Genomic DNA, 25,566 nt, shown 5'->3' on the forward strand with positions numbered 1-25,566 from the left:
TCACAACCACAAATGGATATTTGTGTATATGTATCATCAACAAACATACAGATACACGCATACATACTTCATAGAATGGTTTAGGTTGGAAGGGACCTTAAAGATAATCCAGTTCCAAACCCTGTCAGAACCCCAAAGTCCTTCTCTGCAGGGCTGTTCTCAATGGGTTCTTCTTTCAGTCTGTACAAGTCTGGGATTGCCCCAACCCAGGTGCTCCGCTTTTCATTTGGAATCATTTGGTTCACATGTGCCCTCTTCTCAAGCTTCTGAAGGTCCCTTTGGATGACATACCTTCCCTCTCTCATATCAACTGCACCACTCAGCTTGGTGTCACCAGCAAACTTGCTGAGGGTACACTCAATCCCACTGTTTATGCCACTGATGAAGATGCTGAAGAATACTGGTCCTGCCTGAAACCATTAGTCACCGGACTCCACTTGGACATAGGATATTTGACCACAACCCTCTGGCTGTGACCGTCCAACCAATTCTTTATCTACTGAATAGTCCACCCTTCAAATACATATCCTTTCATCTTAGAGATAGGTATGTAATCTGGGATCATGTCAAAGGCCTTGCTGCAGCCCAGGCAGATGACATCGGTTGTATCATTTTGCAGCTGAACCCAGAGCACACGCGTGGAGGTGCACGTCCATGTGTGCATACACATTTGCCTCAGAGAATTAAGTTTCCGACAGGATGCTCTCATGGAGGATTAAGTGGTGGAATGAGCCTTCCAATTTGATGGAAGTGCTGGACTGAAACAGAAGGAACAAGTTTCCTGAAGGTCTGTGTCATCAGTGTGGAAAAAGCTGTGCATGCATGCATGTAACTCTCTGCCAGTTGGCACAAGGTTCCCTGCAGGTGCCTGCTCTCAGCCACTGCAAACCTATTGTATTTTTTCCTAATATGGATTGCTAATACTTCAGAAATGCTGTCCAAAAAAGGTGGAGTCACATGAAGTGCTTCTAATTATTGCAAAAATTGGTGTGTTTACATGACCCGCCAGCAGATCAGTTAAGTACTTTCTCTACCTTTTATTTGTACCTAGCAGAACAATTTCCTTGCTGAAGTACATCAGTGAGTGGGAGAGACTGCATTCAACAAAGTGAATTAGAAAGAAAATGTTTGGGGAGTTTGGATTTTTTTTCTCTACACTTTGTGTGAAGTTTGAAAAGAAAAACAAATTTCCATCCCAAGTTTGAAGAGGCCTTATTTATTCTACACTGCCTGCCATTCTCTTTCAAACCCAAAGCCTCTACAACAGTGAAAGAGTGGGAGCATAAAATAGGAATCTCAAGTTTTCAGTACAGAGTTTCCTCCAGATTGTGAAAGCTTTGGGATGTAGTGCTGGCTTTATTAAAAACTGTCTTAAAATGACCATAGACTTGGTAACAGTACACGTCTAACCTCAAAGTTTATTTTTTAGTACTAAAAAGTAGCACATTGGGAAACATACGAGATTTCATTCTATCAAAAATGCACAGCAATTTAACAAAGAAAATAGGTTAATAGATAAACTTATAGAGGGAAAACCAGGGAGGCATGAGCATACATCATAAGAACTGAACACCTTTTTCTTCCTAAAATGTCTGCACACAAAGTAACCATTAAAGTAATATGCACCATGGGCAAACTTTCCAGTGAGGTATTTTAAATTATTTTCATTTGTATTTATGTTTTTGTTTACAGTTATGTTTTAGGATTTAATTGTTTTTCCTGTTTCATTAGGAGCCTGTCATCTCGGTCAGGCCAAAGCCTCTCATTTCCTCTTTAAGAGAGATGTACAGTTGCTGAATAATTTATATTGTATTCATAGGATGAATCATAAGTGCTGATGCTTCTCACCCCCCAAATCTGAATGCTTTTCATATTAATAATGCATTCACCCTCCCTCTCTCCGGTGAAATGAGATGAGGACAACGTCTTGCAGAGAAAATGGCAAAGGCATGAAGCACTGGTTTCAAAAATTTTGACTGCAGGTACACAATGTCCAGCCAGTAAGGACATTTCGATCATGAGCAGTTCCTGTGGCTGCAGGCAGTGTAAGAAACCCTTTTGGAGAAGGACGTACAGCTCACTCATGGTGGCTCCTTGTACATGCTCTTTGCAAGGAAGTGTCCTTCTATGAGAGAGATGACAGCTTGGCACAGTGTCCAGAGTGGACAGGGCCCTCCTTCTTTGCAGGTGCGTGGCTGAGCCACCCACTTTCACTCAGGCCTTTTTTTTTGGGCAGGGGATGAGACACGTGGCCCCTTTCTACCTGACTGTGTGATCCTGTTACTCTAAACTCACAAAAAACTCCACCAGAGCAACTCAGGTAGGGCAAGAGCAGTACCTCTGACCAAACCAGGATATCCTCAGAGGCCACATTTCTGACATTCTTACATGATGGCAAACTATTTGTTTTACCTCGCGCTAAGAGTCTGCTAAAAGGCAAAACCATCCTACACATGCCGTAGGGAAAGGCAGGAGTTCAACACTACCAACAACAATAAAAAAGGAGAATGTTTGTTTAGAAATGTGAGTCTGAATTTAGTGGCCTAGTATTAATCAGGCAGGTCTGAAAATGATAGTCAAATTATAAATAGAGCTGCAAGGCACCAAGAAAAAATATGCTTGTATTTGTAGTATACATTTTATATAAGTTGAAAAAAAAAAAACAAAAACAAAAAACAAAACCAGCTCTGAAATGTTTCAGGCTTGAATTCCAGCCTCTGTGTTAACATGAAACCTGCTCTCTTGGTTGTTATTTTTCATTCCTATGTCTGTGACTGTTGGACTTGGAACAGCCACCTCTCACAGTGCCGACTCCTCGCTGCCCACCCCACAAATGTTCTTCTGCTCTGTGCAGGAGAGACCAGGACCGAGTCCAGAGGCTCTTACTGCAGTCTGCCCCTTCCTCTGCTAAAACCCGGTGTGGGATCATTAACAGGTGGGTTCCTGCTGAGATATTTGCGTGTAGCATGGCTGCAGCCACCTGTCAGAATATATCATTTGGGCAACGTTTTGTGGGTTTCTAGCCTATGCTTGTGGGTGTGCAAACTGCTACAGCTCAGAGCCACCGCTGTTTTAGAGACACATGCAATGGCTGTCGGACCCTAATTTGCTCTGCAGTTACTGCTTTGTGGAGCCCTTTATGTCCTTACCTTTTCATGTTAAGTTCTGTGGGTTTTTTAAAGAGCTGATTTACAATTAAACAAAACAAAACAACAACAACAAAAATAGTCTAAACATGCAGCCAGGAACATATGGAGATTTTTATATACCTTTCAAACTAAGTAAGGATGTATGCTCTGCCAACCTCCTCTCCCCCCACAAAAAAAAAATGAAAGAAAGAAAGGAAAAGTGATTTCATAGCCTTGTCATTATTCAAACTTATTCATCCTCTGAAGGAACAAGTATGGAAAAAAAAATATTTTTCTTCTAGGACTTTTGTCTGTTTTTTATATAATACCATTCAAGAAAATGCATCAGACATGGTGTGAGCTCTGTTGTCTCCTTATCACTTTCTAGCCATTTTCCAGCTCATCTTGTCTCTCTTTGCTACCGATAATATACTATTTTCTGCTTCTGTGCTCTTCCTAAGGCTCCTTGACATTTGCACATTTATTCCCTAAACTGTAGCAGCGTGTCCCCATTAAAAATAAAGTGCCTTATCATATTGTTCCCGATGCTGAAATCACGTAGGTTTTCTTGGGTTACTCTGTAGCTGTTAGAGTCAATAGGGATGCCTAGAGCCTGCCTGGTGCTCCATGTATCAGTACTGGGCTGGTGAGGCTGTGCTGAGGGGCTGCTGCTGCTCTTGTTTTTGGGTGAGGTGGCTGAATGTTGGCTTCTTTTCTCTGTGCCTTGCATCCTTTCATCCATTTCAAAGAATACCATTACATATTCAATCGCTCCTTTCCCTTCCTATCACTACTGTAACCCTTTCCTGCCTTAATTTGCTCACTATGGAGTCATCAGCTCCGGTTTTCCTACATGCACAAACATATGGGCTCAAGATGTGAGCTGGGCTCGCAGAAAGAGATCACATTTTATACTTTCCCTGAACCTGAATAAGCAATTGTCACAATCCAATCCATTGTGCTAAATTTAAATAAGAAGGTTATAAAATGGGGGACTGCATATGGGTGGCAAAACCGGGTGCTACGTAAACATTGTGCAGAGCAAGAATATGCTTATTAAACAGGCAATGGTGAATTAGAGGAAACTATTTCAGTTTACATTCAACTACATTATGGGACTGTTTATAGGGCCCAAAAGAACTTCCCGAGCATTAACACATGTTGTATGAGACGCAGAGGTGGTAGAATTTATATAAAGGTGAATAGACATGTAAAACCAGAATAACTTGTTAGCATTTACATCATTGCTGCCTGGAGGCTATGGCAACTATTTCACCCACCTTTAGAAACTCATTCAGCAATTTTTTTTTTCTACAGAGTGGATTAAAAGACAGCATATTTTGTAAGGTCAGGGAACAATGTCAGTGATAAATCAAGCTAAACTTATCCCGTTCTTTTAGAATACTGAAGGACATATGAAAACCATGTAGAAAAAGGCATTGTTATTAATAATGGATTATGCAAGAACGAGAGGAAGGTCAGGTTCATGTTCTTTTTCCTTCTCTTTAATTATAAAGATCAAATAATGCATATATCTCTATAAAGTAAAAGGGGGAGGTTTCCCATTTGTGTCATGATAGAAATTCATCTTGCATCACCCTTTTCTGGGTGATTCCTCTGAGTCTCTGGCTTCTAGACAAAGGAGATCAGGCAAGGATAACGGCATCAGAGAAACCTATGCAAATAAATGCCAAGTAATGAGAGGAAGGTGAGTTTCTTTCACACTGTTTGGTTTTGATTTTAACTCAAATACTGAAAAACACTCAGGAGAAAATTTATCTCTCTTTCTTCAGGGCAGAAAAAGTTCAAAGTGAACCTGTGAGGTCTCCAATGACTCTTCAAGCAAGGTTACGAGAGCATTAGCCTTCCTGGTAGCTTAAAGGTAAGAAAACAAGAAGAAAATCCTTTCCTCTGACACATTTTATCACACATTTCATCATCATTATAAATTATTGAGGAATGCACCAATTAATAGTTTATCTTTTAAAGCATTCTTATCTAGACTTCTGAACAAATAGAGAAATGGGTGGGCATTCATCCATTTTTATTACTTTTTTCCCCATGTTAGGGAGTGCTATACATTTCCATGAGCTGTAACAAATGGTCCCATTTGCTATGGGATTTGCTCTCAGCTGGGACAGAGACTGTGCTATGTCTTCACTATCAAAAATATGTGTGTTTTAAAGCAGGGAAATCAATATGCATTGTTATTCTGCTCTAAATTCCCTGTAGTATCAAATAGAGCTTTTACTATACTTAGAGAGGACAGCACAAAACTTGACTATGAGACATAGCTTTGCTCATGCATTTTAGGATAAAGACAAGAGAGATTTGTTTCCTGGAGGATTTTAAGGGAAAAACCAACCAACCAACCAAAAAAACAAAACAAAAAACAAACCCAAATAAAAACCACAAACAAAACACAGAAAATCTCTCAATTGTCTTACAAAGCAATAGTGAAATTTAAGGTTGATCTGAAATAGAAGAAAAGATCTAAAGATCTCTCTGTTGTCTCGTGTTGTACACCATGACATCTTGGCTTTCACTCTGCACCCACTGAAGAATTCTGTTATTTTAGAATACAGCCAGCATTTCAACAAATGTACATCGCCATGAATCTCCTGCAGTCAGTGGTGTTATGGAACTTATAGTAGATGAAACCTTGACCTTTTATACTTTTGCATTTTTCATCAATATCATTGCCTTTCCCTTTTAAACTGTACGTGATTTTCCTAAGGGGATTAAATAATTATTGCTTTCATTGACATCTCCCAACAAAGCCTGAACACTCAAGATTAATTCACTCACATATAGGATTTATGAACCATCTAGAATTTCTTTATTTTATCATTAGGCCTTGATGGTGACTGGAACTTAGCCTAGGGGCCACCTGAAGCAATGCCTGTAAAATTAAAATGACAAATTCTGTAGATGGAGGCATTCCTCGTGTCACAGAAAAAGTTCTGTTTCAGTATATTTAAATCAGCTCTGCAAACCAATTTGTGTAGAAAAAAGGCATGAATTTTCCTAAAGTGACTGCATCTATATTTGGGTTTTGCTAGCTGTATCAGTTGAAGGTAAACTAGCAAGATATTTTAACATAGATTTGCCTTTTGCTTCCATCGTAAGACAAAGCCTACATGCAATTTTAAACCTGAATAAAAAGAAAGGAGACTGTAGTGATATTTGAGTTTGGTTGTCCTTATGTAAGGCAAGCAAAAATAAATTATGTCCACTCTGGGTAAACTGTGATTCAGATTGCTCACCTTTAAGTTGAAGAGCCTCTATCAGGAAATCAGTTCTGTTTTTAAGTAGAAGTGTGTGGGAGAATGACATTAACACCTTGTACTGAAGGAACTATTCTCTCAGTCCCTTTTCACAGCTGACTAAACATAAACGATATGGGTTTAACAAAGAGACACAGATGGCAGAACTGATTATAGTCCACACTGAATAAGGAGATTGATTCAACAAGGTAAATGAAGGTCAGATTAATCATGGATCACATTTCCCTTACCAACCAAATCCTTTACACTACATTATATGCTTGACTGTATTATATTTCTAACATTTTGGTCCAAAGCATGGGTTCCCCACCAGCCTCATTAGCCCTTGGAGCAGACTCTACTGTCTTTGAGGTTTCTACCAGTGTCACCTCTACTGTATGAGCGGTCAGCACAAAAATACATTAAAAGAGCAAGAGAAAAGCACAATTTTAAAGGTATCAGTATCTTTATCCAAGCTACACTGAAGAGACATATTATCCACAGCATGAAAGATTCCCATATTTAACTGGGCAGGTATGTACTTTAAAGGATCATTTATCAGTTACTTTTGCTAGATGTTCTAGCAGCTTAGATCACCTAATTTTGGCTCCAAGTTAGAGGTAAAGAATAGCATAAATTTCAAAGTTCCCTTCTCTAGTGTTGCTTTAAGATAACAGTTTTTGTTCTACTGAATTGTTTTTCAATTACTCTACAAAGTTTGACCACATTTCAGAAGACAGGGACCTCAGGAAAAACTACTGGCGTTTCAGACTTTTAGAAAAATATTTTTACTTCAGATTTTTTCTCACATCGTTAATATGAAGCATTATAACCATTTACAACGTGGCCAAGAAGACAGTGCTCAGTTACTGTTTCTGTAAGGTTGACAGGACTTCTGACTATTGTAATGATAGCATAACACTCTTCACTTAATTTTACATGGAAAAAAAATATGATGAGTGGCCACTCTGAACTCTAATTTGGGCCACTGTTTCCCAAATTCACCTGAAAATTCGTGGAAATCACAGAAATAGACTTGATAGCAAGATAAATAGTATGTATGCATTGCACAGTGCAGCATGCTGCAGGATCTCTCGCAGGGCTAAAAAGAATGACTGCTTCACAGCGATTCCTTCTGCTTCCAGAAGCCAAAATGAATTTGCATATCTTTGTATGACTCCACAGTGTTCACAGTAAATACATCTATAGGTTTTCTTGGAAGGCACTTTGTGTACATTGTGTACATTGTCCATTTAAGTCAGAATAGGAATTTAACTGCAGGGTGACTAACGCAGAGACAGTTTGAAGAAAAGTAGGTTAGAAGCCTCTAACAGGGAAATGCTTTAAAAGTATTTACTGGACTTCCTTTGGTTTGGCTTCAAACCATCCTAATTAAGTGTATCAAAAATAATCCAAGGATAACCACAATAAAGATTTATTTATTTGGAGGGGGGGGGAGGGGGAAGGGGGAGGGAAGAAAGAAAAGAAACATATAAATCTCAGGAATTCCAGTGTGCATTTTGGATCTGGTCTTTTGGAAGCATTTGCCTAGAAACAGGGGAAGGGAAGAGATAGAAGCCAGAGAAAGTGAAATATAGGGTAAACATGGCTACTTTGCAAATTAGGGTGGCTTGAGATGTATGAAGAAACAGAAGCCATGTTTGTAGCCAGGATGTTAATTACTTAAAAAATAAACTGCAGAACATAATAGCTCTCTCCAAAAGTGAATAGACAAAAAAGAGAAGGATTTGTCATAGATAAAAGCAATAGTTACAAGAAGGCTGCAAGACTGTTGTTTGGCAGAATATGCTTGGACAATTTTGATTTTCACACATCCTGTTAGTGGATGTAGGCATTTTCTGCTTTGGCTGTAGTTGACTCAGATGTGTAGTGGAAAGAGGAAAAGATATTCTTAGGATGTTAAATACAGTCTTTTGAAAAGTGTGAATAGAAGTATGCCTAAACCATGGGCAGCTTTTAAGGACCAATGGAAAACATATACATTCAGGAAATAGTATAAATTGCCTTAACTATATTTGATGGCAATATAGCCATTTACCTTTGGTAACATTTGGCTCTTTTTTGCTCATGCTGTGCTAAGACTTTTCATGCTGTCAGGGTGATTTTATTAACATAGTGTTAGCAATTTATTGAAACACACCTGGCCGGATTCAAATACTTATTCAGAGACTCTGAAAGTCCCAAGTTGACACTGCAAGTGCTGTACCATGAAGGCTTTCAGAACTGGCTGTTGCACGTTTGGCATCGTGGAAGACCAGATGCTTTGTGTTCATCTTAAATAGAATTGATGTCTTGCATTTTGTTTGATAGTTTCACATGCAATGATGTTGATGAAGTAGAGCGCAAGATTACTAATAAATTTTACGAAGAGCTGACAGTCCTAGAAGGCATTTGTGCAACAAGAGGACAGACACCTAGACTTCAGGGCAATGTAAATCTCCTTGGACAAGGACTACATTTTTCATTACTGTTTGACTAACACACTGTGTATTTAGACCTGGCTCTGTGGCAGGAACACTTACCCATTTTCACCATCTAAATAATACAGTGCAATGTGTAGGCATATATGAAAACTCTAGCCACGTTTTAAACCAGTATCTATCTTACAGCATGGAAGCAAATTCTAGTAAATGAACAGAAGTCATTTGTTTTTGAATACTGCCAAAGTAGACCCACTGAAGAAAGAGGTATTGCAAACACTCTGAGCTCTTTATTCTCAGATTGTTCCTGCAGACAGGGCATATACGGTGACAGGGATGAACACTGGAAAATCTCTATCTGTTGTTGAGACAGAACAGTCCTTCTGAGAGAAGAAACTGCAATGAGGTGGCCTCTGTCACCATAAGCCCCTGACTACACAGAGTCAATAGGAAAGTTAATTTCCCAGAGGACAAGGTTTTACCTGAGATTGCAGTATCAACTTAAAACCATATAATGATTTAAATAAAAAGCTTTTATGGCATGGAATTAATAGGGAAAAATTGAAACCTAGGTCACTTGCAGATACAAAATGGACTTATTATTAGGAACGCATAAAAAATGTCCAGCCTTGTCAATGGATTTCCTAGAGAGCAGTTCCACCTGATGGATGATCATTCCAGACACTGACAAAACATCTGTGCTAATAATGTGTGCAGATGACATAGAAATTGGCTGGGTAGTAAACAAGGAAAAAAGTTGTTGTGCTGTGCAAGCAGAATGACTCAATTAGCCTGTCACAATGAGCATTGTTCATTTTAATAAAACTAAATAGAAAAAAAAAACCACGATATGGAGCGAAATTGCAAGCTCTGGTTTGAGAATAGTAAACTGTCATGGCAAGTAGTTCCTTGGGAGTCATTTAGTAATCTGTGGTAAACACCTCAAGGTGAGGAGGAACTCCATTGGAAAGAAAGCAAACGTATCAGAGGCATCTGTGAACGTCTTGATCTTGGAGGCAAAAGATAGGGTACCAAGCAGAAAAGTGATTGTGCCAATATAGGTAACACCACATGTACAGTGCTCTGTCCAAGGGGGAGAGTTGCTCTTCAGGATGAATTCAGAAATATGAGAAAAAGATAAAAATGCATAAAGTAATGTAAAAACTGCAAGGAAATGCATTATATGCAAGAAATTAAACTTTAGAAAAGGACTATTGATAGACTTTTACACACTGAGCAGCTGTTTGATGGCTGAACCTTCTGACCTTTCCACAAAGGCATAATAAAATCCAATCGCTGTGAAGTGGAGTTTGAGAAATTGAGCTTCTGAATAAGGTATAATTAAAATGATTAACACCTAGTATGATCTTTGTACTGGATGTTCTTCTATTCTGCCGTCATGATTTAGCATCTCAAGAAAATATGAGACGTACATGTCCAGCCACAATTTCAAATTTGACTTCACTTTATGGGAGAAACTCTACATGTTCTTGTTAAACAAACACACATACATGCATACAGACAACACTTCCTACCCACCCCCCCAAAAAACAAGAAAATCAAAACAAAACATCAACAGAAATAGCTAAGGAAAATCTCTGTATGAATTAAATAGTTTTGGTTCTTATGTATTTATTGATAATGATCATACCAAACAGTGAATGTAAAGAGTCATGCAATGACAAGAATAAAAGCATTACTCTTCACATCTTTTTTTTCTTTAAAAGTGAACATAAGTGAAGCCTATAATAATATTTTACTACAAATCCATTACTGGTCTGTAGTAAAATATTCATTTAATCTTAATTTGATTAATTTAATTTTAACTTTGATGGTAAGGATGACAGAGCAGTAAACAGGTTGTGCAGAAAGGTTGTGGAGTCTCCTTCTATAGAGATTCTCAAGAACCATCTGGATGCCTACATGTGTGACCTGTTGTAGGAAACCTGCTTTAGCAAGGGGTTGGACTTGATGATTTCTTGAGGTCCCTTCTAAGCCTTATGATTCTATGATTCTGTAATTCTGTGTAATCTAATCACGTTAACTGTTTATTTTGGCTTTGTGTGTGTGTGTCTGTGTGTGTGTGTGTGTGTGTGTTAGAGCACCTCTCAAAGCACCAATGGATCCATCAGTGGTTTATATCAGATTATTCTGCCCCCTGGTTCTTTACTCACCTATAAAATCTGTTAGTCTATTATAATTTGAGGAAAAATAGATCATCGTAAATATCACATATAGTAGTGCAGACAAAACTTTTCTCATCGCTACGTGTCTTTGTTTCTTGCTGTTGAAGAGATCGTGGTTTTAGATGTATTGAAATTCCTAAAAAACCTTCAGGATGATGTCACATTGTATAAAACACTGAAATTTTGCCAGATAATTAATCTTCTTTGCTATTTAAAGGATTGACGCTCAGTAATGTTCAGAGTCACCCTTATTTCACAGCTGTATCATTACATATGAGTGTCACCATTTTGGAAGTTGTAGATTTTAAATTTAATAAACTGACAGTACAAAATTGCAGTTAACTCTGTCAAACACATAAAGGACAAGTTCATTTCATTTTATTTGCAATGTCAGTTTTTATGCCTTCCTCCTTGAGCAGGTACTCCTGAACAGAGCGGAGTCCCCCACTTTAAACAGCAGAGTGCAGGGCATGACAAACGCCTGTTCTTCTAAAAACCTCCCTAGAAATATATGAAGGATAGATTAACCTTTGTAATAGAGCTTGCAGATGCATATGAGGGTTTCTTCGTAAGGTATGACCCAGCTTGTAGGCTATTAACCCTTTTAGAAGAGCAGTCTTTGCAAAAAAAAATGTTGAGCTGATACGATAGATTCTAGTTAATGCTGTTAATTCATATGGCACAGAATGCAAGTTGTTCTTTAGCATTCACATACATCTAAGCCAGTGTGATACTTCACTCATTGCTGGGAATTGTGCTTTACTGACAGCAGCGTAGCAAATAAGTTGTACTGATGACAGCAGAGGGTTGCTTATTTCTCCATTTGTCACCCAACTCCCCTGCTAGATTTTCTCCCAATGGGAGAAGTAAGATCCACTGGGACCTAAAATCCTGCTTGTGAAATTAACGCTTCCAGAGAGAACCTTCAGCAAGACCTGAACAAAATTGGTTGACTCTTTCTCTAGCAAAATATTCCTTTAAAGTATTTGGACATTAACCTGAACTTCTACAGCTTTGGTCATGTCGCTACTGCACACCACAGGATGAGATCAGTGCCTTTGTGTGAGTTTAGCAGGGCATCACAGAGAACAGGAAACGAGATGAGGGTCCACGGAGTGACCAGCTAAGATGAAAATTACTTGAGTCAGTGATTGCTGTGCATGGCGTTATTATTATGGTTTCATAGTTGTTTTGTGTGTGTGAATGATAAAATCCTTGGAATCTGACAGAGTAAAATACCTTACAATCTGTCCCAGAAAGTTATGAATCATTAGACAAATTTAGCTTGGCAAAGAGAGTTAAAGAGAAACTAAACACCTCTGTGTGTATATGTGTGTCTGAGCATGTCTGCCTGTGTGACATGTGTGTTAGCTTTTCTAGTGGACGAGTATTTATCTAGTAAATCATAATCAGACAGATCTGGGATTTAAATGGGGCTGCGGCCAGAAGATGAGTGATCTGGACAGAAGCGTCAAATCTCAGTAAATTGCTCCAGCAAACAAATTCTAGAAGAATTTAGAATAAAAATAGGCACAATTTGTGTAGTGAGATTAATTAATCTCTGAACCTTCTTACTGATGTGTAATGGAGTTTTCAAAACTGTACATCATGATCAGAACCTACAGTGTTCTGTATGACGTATCATAGTTTAGATATGGATTATGTGCTTACAATAAAATGTATGGGGAGAGTTTGCTCTGCCTACGGGATGATCTTTTGGCCTTAAAAATGTCCAAAATAATTAAGAATGCTTTGAAATAATACTGGGCTTACTGATATATGGACCACGGCCAGTGCCTTTGCTGGGAAATGAGCGCTGCAATGCATGTATTCCCCTGACCAAACTCCGTGGACCCTCATCTCGTTTCCTGCTCTCTCTGACGCCCTGCTAAACTCACACAAAGGCACTGATCTCATCCTGTGATGTGCAGTAGCGACATGACCAAAGCTCCAGATGTTCCAGCTTAGGTCTTTTTGGAGAGGAAATTCTGCATTAGTTTCATCAAACGCATGCGTTGAGAAGGAAGAGGCTTGTTGGCGGTGCTTGCGTGAGTGGGAGGCAGGATCTGATGACCTCCATAGGTCCTTTCTTACCAACACTTTTATGATCCTCTGAGTTTCCTTGCTCAGCATCATTCAGTACATATGCTCTGTCAGGCCAGCCACTAAATCTGGGTTCAGACACTAAAGTGTGTTTTGGTTGCTTACAAAATCCATGAGTGTTGGTCCTATGAACTTACTGCTTTACACTACAATCACAAGTACGATAATTCAGACTGAGGACAAAGAGCAGCAAGTTTCCTCTACAGTTACGTGGAGATTAAAAATGGAGACTTAAAAAATTAATTTAAGTGCCTAATTCTGAACATTCAAATCATAAAATATTGATTTGAGGTGCCATGCTTGGCACTAGTTTTAAGTTTTCCTCATTAAAATTATTGTAAATGCGTTGTTGAAAACAAGAGCTAACTTTTCCTGGCTAGAAATTCAGTTATGAAAATAGGCAAAATGAATTTTTGCAATCCAAAAAGCTGGTGTAAATTTCAGTCCCTGCTTTTGCAGTGTTGTGCTCTGTACGCTCCCGGCTCAGGACAACAATGCAATGCAGTCCTTCTTTGATGGGTGCAAACAAAATGTAGGTTTTTTTTTTTTTTTTTTTAAATCACCATTGTTTAAAAAGCCACTTGTTGTAGAATGGATTAAATAACAAATCAAAGGAAAAACAGAATCTGTTGTCGCATGAAGAAACACACAGAGCATGAAGTTAGCTCTGCACAAAATAAAGACAGCCAGTCACACTTAAGAAAGAAATACAAACAGTAAGACTTTTCTGCAATTGTGAAAAAATATATATATTTTTAATATGTATGTGTATATTTAAAACTCTTGCTCTTTTAATATCTGTGAGAGAGCTGAAGGTGCCTGGGAAAATAAATCATGTGAGAATTTGAGTACTGGCTGCCTCTGAGCCCAGGGAAGGTTTGGACAATGCTTTGGAAAAGTGAAGTGTTGTGGAAAATATTACAGTGTTGTGGAAGAAGTAATAGTTTATTAAACATAAGGGCTGCAAAAATGAAATGATGTGAGGTCTGGCAAATGTTTTCTTTTTAAAGCTATGCGTCCCGCTCATCCAAAAATATGCTAGAAGAACCCAGAGCTGGTTGAGAACCGGCAGCTGTGCATGCCTGCTGAGCACACCAGTCAGAGGGAATTAGTGCAGAGCTGCCCTCAGCGCTTCCCTGATGCTGATTACAGCCATTTTTATCTGCAACAGCAGTGATAAGGAAAACATTTTCAGAGAGTTACTGTATATCTTTCAGTATTTCTTTTAGAAGCAGTTACCAGTGTTTACTTCTCTGCAAAAAGAAATTGAAACAATGTTCTTAAATGACAGCAGACATCACACCAGTGCTTTGTTTTATTACTTTGTTGCATGGTAACAGGCTGTGCCCAAACCTGGGTATATATGTGTTCTTGTTCATTGACCTCGTCTGTCTACCAGTGGGGCTGGGGCTAAAGATCCAAGGCAAAACCAGGCGCTGATGCCACTGTGAGTGACCTATGTGGCAGGCCTGGAGTACAAGCCTGCAGGAGCAGTATGTAAAGCATACCTATAGTTTTGGTTCAGCAGAGCTAGAGTGTAGCTAATTTGGGAGATAATAGATTGCAGCAGAAAAAGCAGGAAACATTCCCTATTCCTGTCATTCTTAATGAATCTGCATGACATTGGATCGCTTTGCAAGAGCTATTCTCATTTAAATACTAGTTGCTATGAATTAGTATTGGTTTGTTAAATTGAAACATTTTGTGTAATTCTCAGTTTATAATTGGATTAATTTTACCCTAAAATCCCATAAAGATAGAATGCGACTTTTTTGTTGTTTTGTTTTTAGATCTTGCAACAAGCCAGGCATTGGTTCATATGGTGTGGTAGGGCCAGGCAGTGGTCTGGGGCAACTGAATTTTGAACACATTAAGCAAATAGGAATGTGTGACAAAATGAAAGGAAAAACACATTTCTAGAGTCTAAATTTCAGAGCTAGAGCTCTTTAGGGTACCTCACCCCATAGAAAGGTAGATGTTTCTTACAGCTTGTCCTCTCCAACACTAATGGCTGTGGTAATAGCTTGAGATGAGAAAACGAGTGAGGGCAGGAGAGAACTCTTCAGTGGAAAAGCTGTTCTGCAGAATCTAGAGGAGAACCCTAAATAATTGACATAAATGGCCAATGTGTCTGAAGACAGCAGGTGTTGAGTGGGCTAGATATGTATCATTCCCTAAATAAAATGCATATCAAGAAACAAAATTAGACCCTCATCCTGGAGGTATATTCTACCACTGGTACTAAAAAGCCAGCTATATCTTTTCTGTTATCCAGATTTAATAAAAAATAGCTACATTCATGAGCAAAGTAATGATGAACACCCTAAACTTGTGGACAAACATCAACTTTATTTCTGCTTGGCAAATGCGAGTTGTTTCAAAGCTGCAGCTGTAAATGTCACGCCTGTGACTGCAGCTATGTCACTTAAATTAAGAAACATGGTAGCTGAACTGCAAATGTTAGATGTTTCTCCAGAAGTGGAAACTTTGTAAAGAAAGTGCATGTTTTTGGCATGGCTGCTGTCATTTGCTGCTGACTCCAGCTTAGGCCTGGCATTGCGAAACATCCTGAAAGAGCACAGCATTCCTTTATGGATTGCTTTGGAAAAGGAACTGCCTCTGTAGGAAGACAAAGAGAGGATTCAGCAATTTCCTTCTAGGCTTATTTCTCTCTATATCACAATAACTAATGAAGAGAGTTGAACAAAATCATCTCCAGCTGAAGTTTTGAGAGTGAAGAAAGAATGGCAAAAGCTTCTCTACACAATTTAAAAGCTTCATTTTGATTAAGTGATGCTTGAATAGCATCCACAGAACTCCAGAGGGTGGATATGCCCTCTCTATTAGCCATGGTGCTTGGTGGTCCCTGTAGGCAGCTCTGGCTGCATGCTGGACACTCCGCATGCTCACACAAGTACATGCAGCCAGCACTGTGGTGCTACTCCCTCAGGCATAGGGGTACCTCTGTGCAAAACTATCAGCACCACCTGAACCTGATACCACTATAGAATTCTGCACAGCAGTGACACCACTCCAAAACTTGTCTCTGTGGCTCCTCACAGAGGCCTCATGCTCCCGAGGCCCCTGAGGCCTGCCCCATGGCCCCCTGTGCACGGCAGGCCCAGGGCCAAGTGCAGATGACAGAAAACTTTCTTTTGCCCTTGAGTTCAGAGACATTTAAAAACTAAGCATAAGACATTCAAGTGTTGCAACAAGCAATTCTGCAATCATCAATCATTTCGGGAATGGCCTTCAAAACACAGCAAGAGGCATGTTTCAACACCAAATTATCACAACTGAGGCAAGGAAAAAGAAGGAATATGCCATGTTTCCATAAATTCCCAGTCACAGTGGTTTGGGTTATGGCCAGTTAATTCATTCAAGTATACTGTTAGAAGGATTTTTTTGGTCTCTTTTAGTGAAATTTTGATTTCCATGCATTATGAAAACATACTTTATTGTGGGACAGTGTCCTTCATTTGTCCGCTTTTCAGAGAGTTATAGTTCAGTGTATTATATCCAGCTATTCTCTGCCTTTATGATTTGTTATTTCCTGCAGTACTTTTTTTTTGTCCCAAACCTACGTGATTTGCAGTTAGTAATTAGTTAGATTTTATGTCATTTCTCTGCATTTGTACTGAGTCTTTCTTTCCATTTGCTCTACTGTGAAACAGTAAACATTTGTCATTTTACACCAATTTCAGATCTAATAAAAACAGGGAGCAACAAGGCTATTGTTATAGAATTAATGAAAAGAGATCTCCCTATAGATAGCAATGAAGTGGAAGAAATTAACATAAAACTGTTATGAAAAGAAGTACTTTACTGTATAAAACATCTATTTTACAACACCTACGATTGTAATAGCACTTCAGAGTACAAACCCAAAGAGTTTACTGTTCTATTTCAAATGCTGTGCAATTCAGAGCTTACTTCCAAGTGGAAAAGGGCTTTGAGGGATGCAGTAAGGGGATGCTCTACTCATCGATGTCCACCGGTCATCTTGCTGCAGTCAGGTTCTGTTGGAATAATTGAATTCTAGGTTGCCAATCTTTACACTGCTCTGGTACAGCAGCAGTAAAGTAGAGCACCTCAATAACATTTTGAGAGGTGAACCAGGAAACAGAGTAATGAGAAAGCAGAAATAAAAGATGAATTTTTCAGAGGTTGAGGAGAAGTTGAATATCAAATAGAAAAAGTTCCAATCCTTCAGGAGAGGAGTAGAATGGTGACATAGCAAGAACTGTACTACCAAGACCCTCTGTTCTTCTGGAAGAAATACAGCTTGAAAATAACTTTGCTAATCTCTGGACACCATGCTCCCAGACCTGCTCACAGTCACTAAAAAGAGTGGGGAGCTCATGGAGGGAGCTGTTAGGAGTGCATGACTAAGGTACAAAAATAAGGAGAGATTAGAGGGCAAACAGAGGACTGTTGGCTCAGTCAGCATTTCTGCTGATGACTAACCAGGGTTTTTGCCTATCTAAAGCTATCAGACTTCGGCCTAGTAATTTAGGGGGAAAAAAAAAGTGTAGATGAGCTCAGAATCCGCTTGCAGTTACACAGCAGTAAATTCAGACTAACTTCATTCACTGAGTTCACTGGAGTTGCTCTAGATTTATATCAACTTCAATGAGACCTTATAATGGTCTACTGAGAATTTAAACTTCGTGCTTGAATGTGCAAGAGTGAGAATTGGCTGAGCTACATAGGCTCAGCACAGACCATTGTATCCAAAGAGGAAGAGAAACTTTTTGCTGCCATCCTTATTGTGCTTCTTGCGCTATTAAATTCTTCTTCTGCTCCAAATGTAACTCTAAGAATGAAAAACTTGCAACTACAAATGGGCTACCAATTATTTATTGTTCCTGAGCTCATTCTTAGGATAATATCCAAGGACCCATAGTTATTAATTCCGCATATTGCACGAATGGGTTAGGTGACCCATTAGGCTCCTCAGTTGTCACTTTGCTCATTCCTAGAATCTATTATAGCACAGGTACAGCATATTCCTTAATTTATTATCATAACAGATTGTACTGGTGCATTAAATACCTCTTTAATAATGAGTGGGCACACCACCTCTGCTCCCATGCTTGAATATAAACCTTCCATTAGTAAGCTTCTGAAAACAAGGCTCTCTGAAGAAGAGAAGCAATGTGAGCAACCTATTTGGAATCACCTATGTTCTTCAGCCAAATGCCAGCTGAGGATGCCAGGAATTCAAAATCAAGTCCATTATTTCTGGATGTTCACATGCATGCCTGCCGCATGAGCTTTGAGCCAAGAAAGGATCATCTCGTGAGGTAGCCTTGTGAAATAAGATAGCTCCTATCTCTATAACATGTGCCTGATTTCCATATGCCTATTTTTTTCTTGTTATCTCTGATATGTAGAGGCAGCTGTAAACTGTCAAACCAGTCATCTAGAAGAAAAGTTTTTTTTGTTTCAGGCACTCCTATTTGTGCCGTAGTAAAGGTTATCCTGTAATGAAACCCCCATGGACACGAGCATTTGCTAGCTTATGACCCTCAGAATATTACTGTTACATCATATGCCAAATTTACATCTACACTTATGTATTTATTTTTGATAGGCAAGGCACCTAACAAGACAATTCAGTCAAAAGAAGTTAGGCACGGCGCCGACTGAGGCTTCCTTCTGAACTTCACTAAGCACATGTGTACCTTAAGCAATGCTGCAAATCCTTTCCCTGAACTGATCTTAGCCATTAAGGGAAAGTATGTTTACCCTAAGGAACTTAAAGGCTGTATTAATGTTCATTCCTGAAAAGGGAGAAAACGGTTGAGATTCCTTTCTACAAAGTCACTAAAATTAAGTGTGGGGCAGGGAGGAAATTCAAAGAAGTATCTTCTTATTTGATCTCTTTTTTTCCACTGTGGCTGAGCAGTTGACTTGGTTTCCCTAGTCAGCTCTGCTACAGTTACCAGCTTGCATGATATGGTATAGGCTGGCTTTAATTTTTAATAAATATTTTCTTTGAGAAAAAAACTCTTGGCTAAAGTTCTAGTCCTTTGCATTTTGAAGCAGCAATTAAGCAATTAAATTAAAGCCTGTAAAATAGCAACAGTTTCCATTATAAAACCACCAGCATCTCCACCTCTTTGAGAAGCAGTGATAAAAATGCCTCAGAAATTCTTTGAAATCAGATATCTTGCAAGTATCTGATCTTCATCTTTAAGATAGTGGAAAGAACAGAGGTTATGCAAAATCCAAGTATTCCTTCCAAACCAGAAGTGTTCCAGTTTCCCAGCTTCTTAATTACCTTTGCAATATCTTTTTAGCCTTACAGTACTTAAAGCATTGCTGATACTCCGATACTTCAGTGCTATAGACTCAGGGTTTGATCACTCAGAGAAGATAAATGTTAATTTTTCTTGTTTCATCCCATCTACTTTGTGGTCTTTGCTATCTCTTTCATTATATTCCAGATATAAGCAGATTCTAGCTACACAACTTCTCTTCTTTCAGTTTGACTTTTTTTTTTTCAAAACAGCAGTGTTTTTGGCATCAAGATGAGGATAATTACCATGTGGTCTCCATTTGCTTGTAGGTTGAAGACCCCCACCCTAGATCAAAAACAATTTCAGTTGACTGAAACAGCATTTCCCAGCAAATGGAAATGATGCATTTCTGGCAACTTTTCAGTGTAAAATGAGTCATCAAATCATACTGAGTTAAGTGTCTTCACCCTTTCTTCCCCCAGCTCTTAATTCAATAACGGGTAGGCATAGAACAAAGCTTCATCTTCAGAATGTGCACAGAATACACAGGGCCGCAAAGATAAACACTTGATTGCTAGGCAGCTATATCACAAAAAAGCATATAATTTGAGTCAGATTGGGTTGAAACTAAAATTGCAGCAAACTATTTACCACAGACTCAAACTGTGGAGAGAAAATGTACTCTTTTCCTAGTTTTTCATATTCTCTCTCCCCTTCCTTTCACTTAGTGTAGGAGTTCAGCATTGCTATTTTTTTATTTGGCTTCTAATAAGAAACAAAGTATTGAAAAGATCCACTGCCACTCATACTTCAAATTAAAAGTGAAGTTTAGAAAAGAAAATGCTGTTGATGTTACTCTAAAAATCTCAGTGGTGTAATAGAATCTGCTCTAAGCACAGAAGTCAGAGGTGGCTGTGTATCTGTGAAGTAATATTTGTGGTAATATGTGGAATCATATGGAAGGGAAGGGAAGGGAAGGGAAGGGAAGGGAAGGGAAGGGAAGGGAAGGGAAGGGAAGGGAAGGGAAGGGAAGGGAAGGGAAGGGAAGGGAAGGGAAGGGAAGGGAAGGGAAGGGAAGGGAAGGGAAGGGAAGGGAAGGGAAGGGAAGGGAAGGGAAAGGAAGGGAAGGGAAGGGAAGGGAAGGGAAGGGAAGGGAAGGGAAGGGAAGGGAAGGGAAGGGAAGGGAAGGGAAGGGAAGGGAAGGGAAGGGAAGGGAAGGGAAGGGAAGGGAAGGGAAGGGAAGGGAAGGGAAGGGAAGGGAAGGGAAGGGAAGGGAAGGGAAGGGAAGGGAAGGGAAGGGAAGGGAAGGGAAGGGAAGGGAAGGGAAGGGAAGGGAAGGGAAGGGAAGGGAAGGGAAGGGAAGGGCTGCAATGAATGCAGTAAGGGAGGAGAGCTGTTTGTCCTGGCTGATCCTTAGATCTACCAACCACAGTTACACCTATGCTCTGTTTGACTGGTGAACATGTTTTTTAAAAAACAGTTTGCAATGTCCACATCCACTTTGCATCAGAAGATTTGTGCACTGCCTTATTCCATGACTATATGAACCCATACCAGTGCCTTACGAAGGCTCAGCTGTGGAGTTTTGAGCATGTGGCGTTTTATTTTTTCTTTATATTTGACTTTTAGTATTTGACCAACATAGTAGTACAACTTACTACAATTTTGTGATAACTGTGGAAAGCAGGAGAAAGATACTACTGTATAATTTGGTCTCTGCCTTACAGCACATTGGCAAGTGTGGGTAAACTATTCATTAACAAATAGACCTTGGTATGCCACACACGTGTACATACTTCAGTATTGAACAGTGTCCACAACAGAATATGCCCAGACACCTGTGTTCATGGACAAAGGTGACCAACCAGGCTCCAGTCACTGCTATTCCATCCCCAGCATCTCCATTGGCTGCAGATCAAGGGATGCTTCTGGAGCAAGAAGTATCTGTGCAGAAGCAGCAGCAGCACAGTGCCAGCCTCAGGCTAATGCACTTGCACAGAGCCTCTTGGTGAGATCTTCAGATGGTGCTGCTGGATTGGTGCCACCTGAGGCAATGGAGCAACGCCAGCCAGAAGAGCTGGGGCCATGCCTTGAATTTTTAATGTGGTAATTTGTTTAGACCATGAGATAGGAGCTGATGATCAGCTAAATTGAGAAGCTGAGAATTTTAAAAGATGCAAGAGTGCAGAACGTGCTTCTCTACGATTTTTTAAAAAATATAGGATTGCTTTATTTTTTTCACCCCTTTTTATCATTTTTCTTTCCCAATCTGTAAACTTCTTTTCCTTTAGCAGGAAAATCTGAGTTTACAGGCACTATGATTCTCTATTTAAATGCCCCTGCTTTCTTTTAAAATTACATACATATATTTAAAAATTGTATCTTTTTTGGAAGGCATAATTTTGCCTCAGAGAACACCAGCATTTCATGTTCTCCCTTGTTATGGCTCACACTCAGCATCAGAGTCATAAAAGCTGCTACTGTTCATTCACATTTGAGGCATGAACAAAGGGAGCTTTCTGTAGCCGGTGCACCTGGAATGTGAAGCAAGAATGGCAACTTCTGCAGCCTGCTTCTACCAGGTGGCAGGCCCTTGCTAAACCAGGAAACCAGGGAAAAAAAACTGTGAAAATGTTAAGTGGTGTGCTACATTATATTTTAAGGCATTAACTTTGTTTTATGTTGATTGCATGTTTCATTTTTAGATTTAAAACCCCTCACTGTTTTGAATTGCTCAGCCATCCATCAACACAAAGCAACAGAATTGTCAGCTCCTGGAGGATTTTGCAGCAATGCTGAGCTATGCTGACTGTAAAGTTTCCGTAAAATTTTTGTTAATGTAGTGCAAAATGTAGATTGTACTTCTAACAGACAGAAAAGAAATGGGAAAACTCCCTTAATGGTTTTAGATGAAACAAATGGCTATTAAAAATGCATTTGTGTTTCTGCCAAAGCAAAACACAACAGTTACTTGTTTCCTCTAACAATAGCTTAGCATTCATCTTCTCTGGAGGACATTATGCTATTACGTAGCTATCATTCAGGCAGTACTCAGAGCAGATTAGGAAAAAGAGATACGCAGAGGTGAGTTGCCCATGCTTACCCCACCCCCAAGTAGCTCAAGGGTAAAAGATGAGGCTACAGTATTTTCAAATATGTTTACATAATGTGGTTTATATTCTCTTACAGAAGCATAGTGCATTTGAGCTGATGGTTTTGTACTACAATATTGGAAATAGCATTTAGCCCACATTTCTGTTGAATTGGTACTGAAAAGAGCTTGCATGCCAAAAAAGGCCAGAAAAACCTGCTGTGTGGTTTTAGAAAGCATGGTTGAGATCTGGCAGATGCAAAGAACTAACAACAGCTCTAGCAAAAATAATTTTACCTTTGTTCAGAGAAGACTGTTGACTACTGAAAAATTTGAAAATAAAGTGCTTGGAGAAATAGAACTTTAGCTGGTTCCCCAAGAGTTTTTTGGAACTGAAGTCAGAGAAACCTTTCCAGAATCCCCAGGATTAACATTTCATATTATGTTTATAAAGTTGTGCCAGTGACTTTTTTACCTTCACTATCTAACTGATGTTTTTAATATTCTAAATCCCCTCTGAGGCAATAAGACTCTCCCAGTAATTCAAGTGGAAGTAAGATTTGCCTAAAACTGAATACATTTCATCAGTACCTTTAACTTTTATTTCCTTCAAACCATCAGATAGATATAATCTTTCTCTGTTTACTTTCTGTACTTGAATACCTGGAGTTACTTAGAACTTCCACTGAGGCCAGATTACAGTTGCCTTTTAAAAAGAATTAGGGTTTCCCTCATCATCTACCTGACAGAGACCCATATGTGTTATTTTAGCAGCCTCTTACCCTTCTGGACATGTAAAGCCCATCTGCTCTCCTTTTTTCAGAAGCTCTAATTTGCACCTGGGCTGAAATTGTCCCTTGGGGACAATCAGGTGTCACAGGTGCCCTGTGCTTCAGCTACACCTATTCACGATTACCTTTGTCTCCAACAAGTTCACAAAGGTGGTATAATTTCTATGTATAAACATAGTGCCTCCATTAGGATGGGAAACATTCTATTAGGAAGATCTGTTTGTCTTCTTCCCCTTTTATATACCAGGAACAATGCAAGGGGTGTGAGGTCCTGCATGCAACTGGTTAATATAATCTAAAACAAGTCTGAGCAAGTTGCAGTTCCTGCCACAGTGGTTTACATAATTCCCGTCACAGGCAAGCTTATTTCTCCCTCCCCCTTTCCACCCACTTCCGTCTCTTTGAAAATGCCAATCTTCATGCTTAGTTAGTAAGATTTGTATCTTCAGTATGGTTTGGTCAAGTTTGATCAGACGTGTTCAGATCTCCTCTGCATTCACACACTTTTTTATATTTCCTGTCCTCTTGTTCCCCATGTGCAATTATAGTATCTATAAAATTCTCTCCAGTGAAATAGTTACTTCAGTTTCTTTTAAGCATTCTCCCATATGCCCATTCTCCCATATGCCCATCCACTGCCCATTTCTCCACTTAAAATTATTTCCTGTTTATCTCCTAATTTTAGCAACTTCTTTCCTGCCTTTTATTCACTTCCCTGTGACATACTCCACACTCCATAGTAGTCAAGTTCTCCTTTGTCTTAAAAACTTAAAAAGTAAAGCTCCATGAATTGGCTTACACAGCCTACAGTCAGGTACCCTTTAACAGTATAGTCTAATTTTCCTACATAGCAAAAAGATGTGGAAAAAGACACAGCCTTGCTGTAGAAAACATGGCCCATTGTGGCAACATTCTCTGGTTAGTTACAAATTTTTCTTTTTGTCAGTCTGGATTTCACCACAATTGGTTGAATATGTTTCCATGTAAGCCCAGTTGCCAGGCTTCTTATTAGTCCTATTTTGATTTTACATGCCTGGGATACTTTTGCTTGCCTCTTCCATCTACTCTGCTTTCTCTTTTGCATTCTTCTGTTTAGCAACATCCGTGTTTCATGCATTGTCCCTGAAAAGATTTTGTCTCAAGTAAAAACCTCTACCTAAGATCACAAGAAACGTAAGTACATTCATGCTCTTGCTGCTCCTTTTTACTTCACCATACCTCCAGTGTAAATCTTACTGGTTATGCAATATCTATAAATACTTTGTATAGTCTTTCTACAAAGTACTCAGCATACTTCCAGGCGCCACATAAATTGCAAATCAGAGTAAACGAGAACAAGTTAAAAAGCAATACCAAGTTGCCTTCCATTCCTCCTTGGTGATTACATCATCTTGCTTTTCTTGTCAACAGCTGCCCATTTATTTTTGCTGATCTTTTGCTCTACTATGCATAGCAGAGTCTCTCCCACTGGAAAGTGACCCTTCTAACTAATACTGGTCACAAACCATCTTAGGGATGAATATTTCATCCTCTATGTTCTGCTCTCACAGTTAACATTATTGCTTTCCAAGCTTTACACAAATCCATTGTTCATGGATGTATGCATACACTGAATGCAAACATAGTATAGATAGATGTACATATATGATAGATATATGCATGCACATACAGAGAATAGATGAATAAACAGAGTAAAATAGAAACATTGGAGGAAAGACCTGCCAGGAACCTGGCACTGAGAGACCTGGACATCTACACAGTTTCAATCCACAGGAGGTGGACCAGTACAACAAAGCACTAATGGGTAAAAGCAATGGGGAAGTAACACAAAAATTTACCTGATACTTAACACCAATTTTTAAGCTAGCTGTTGTCCAAAATGTCAAGCAATAAAAGAAGATTACAAAAAGAAATAACCACCACTTACCCCTGTTAATGCAGTCCTTCCCCCTCCTATAAAAACTGTACAACTTTAGCAGAGAAACATATTTCTTCCATGGCAAGATATACTAAATCACATGCTATTAGGCAAGTGACCACATTTACAAGCATCGCATACTTTGATCATGAAAAGCTTATGACTTATATTGACCTTGAAAAAAATTTCCAAACCAGATTAGAGAGCAAATGGATTTAATTTTTTGGTCTTTGTTTTAAAGCCAACAGAAATCAAGCTGTTTAATTTCAGGCCTACTCATGGTTTCATGAGCTAGAACAGTGGAAACCAGCATCACATTGGACAAAACTTCAGAAAATGTATTTGGAAAATAATGATATTTGTATTGATATCTTTCTTAGAAAATTATGCATTTTAA

The 25,566-nt window shown here is 39.1% G+C and overlaps 1 long non-coding RNA gene across 4 annotated transcripts in view; it reads right to left on the reverse strand.

Annotated features, from left to right (window-relative positions):
* Nucleotides 1-15,463: 15,463 nt before the first annotated feature.
* LOC116230764 (uncharacterized) overlaps nucleotides 15,464-25,566 on the reverse strand; it is a 34,896-nt gene continuing 24,793 nt past the window's right edge. For 3 of the 4 annotated variants that reach the window (XR_016460249.1, XR_016460248.1, XR_016460246.1), the window contains 2 exons: nucleotides 17,058-17,143; nucleotides 15,464-15,743 (listed from right to left, as the gene is read on the reverse strand). This is a non-coding gene — a long non-coding RNA (uncharacterized LOC116230764). The remainder of the gene's footprint in view (nucleotides 15,744-17,057; nucleotides 17,144-25,566) is intronic. The other variant, XR_016460247.1, reaches the window with a different exon arrangement.

Source organism: Phasianus colchicus, chromosome 1 (genome assembly GCF_987193195.1).
Source record: "Phasianus colchicus chromosome 1, bPhaCol1.hap1.1, whole genome shotgun sequence".
Classification (NCBI taxonomy): domain Eukaryota; kingdom Metazoa; phylum Chordata; class Aves; order Galliformes; family Phasianidae; genus Phasianus; species Phasianus colchicus.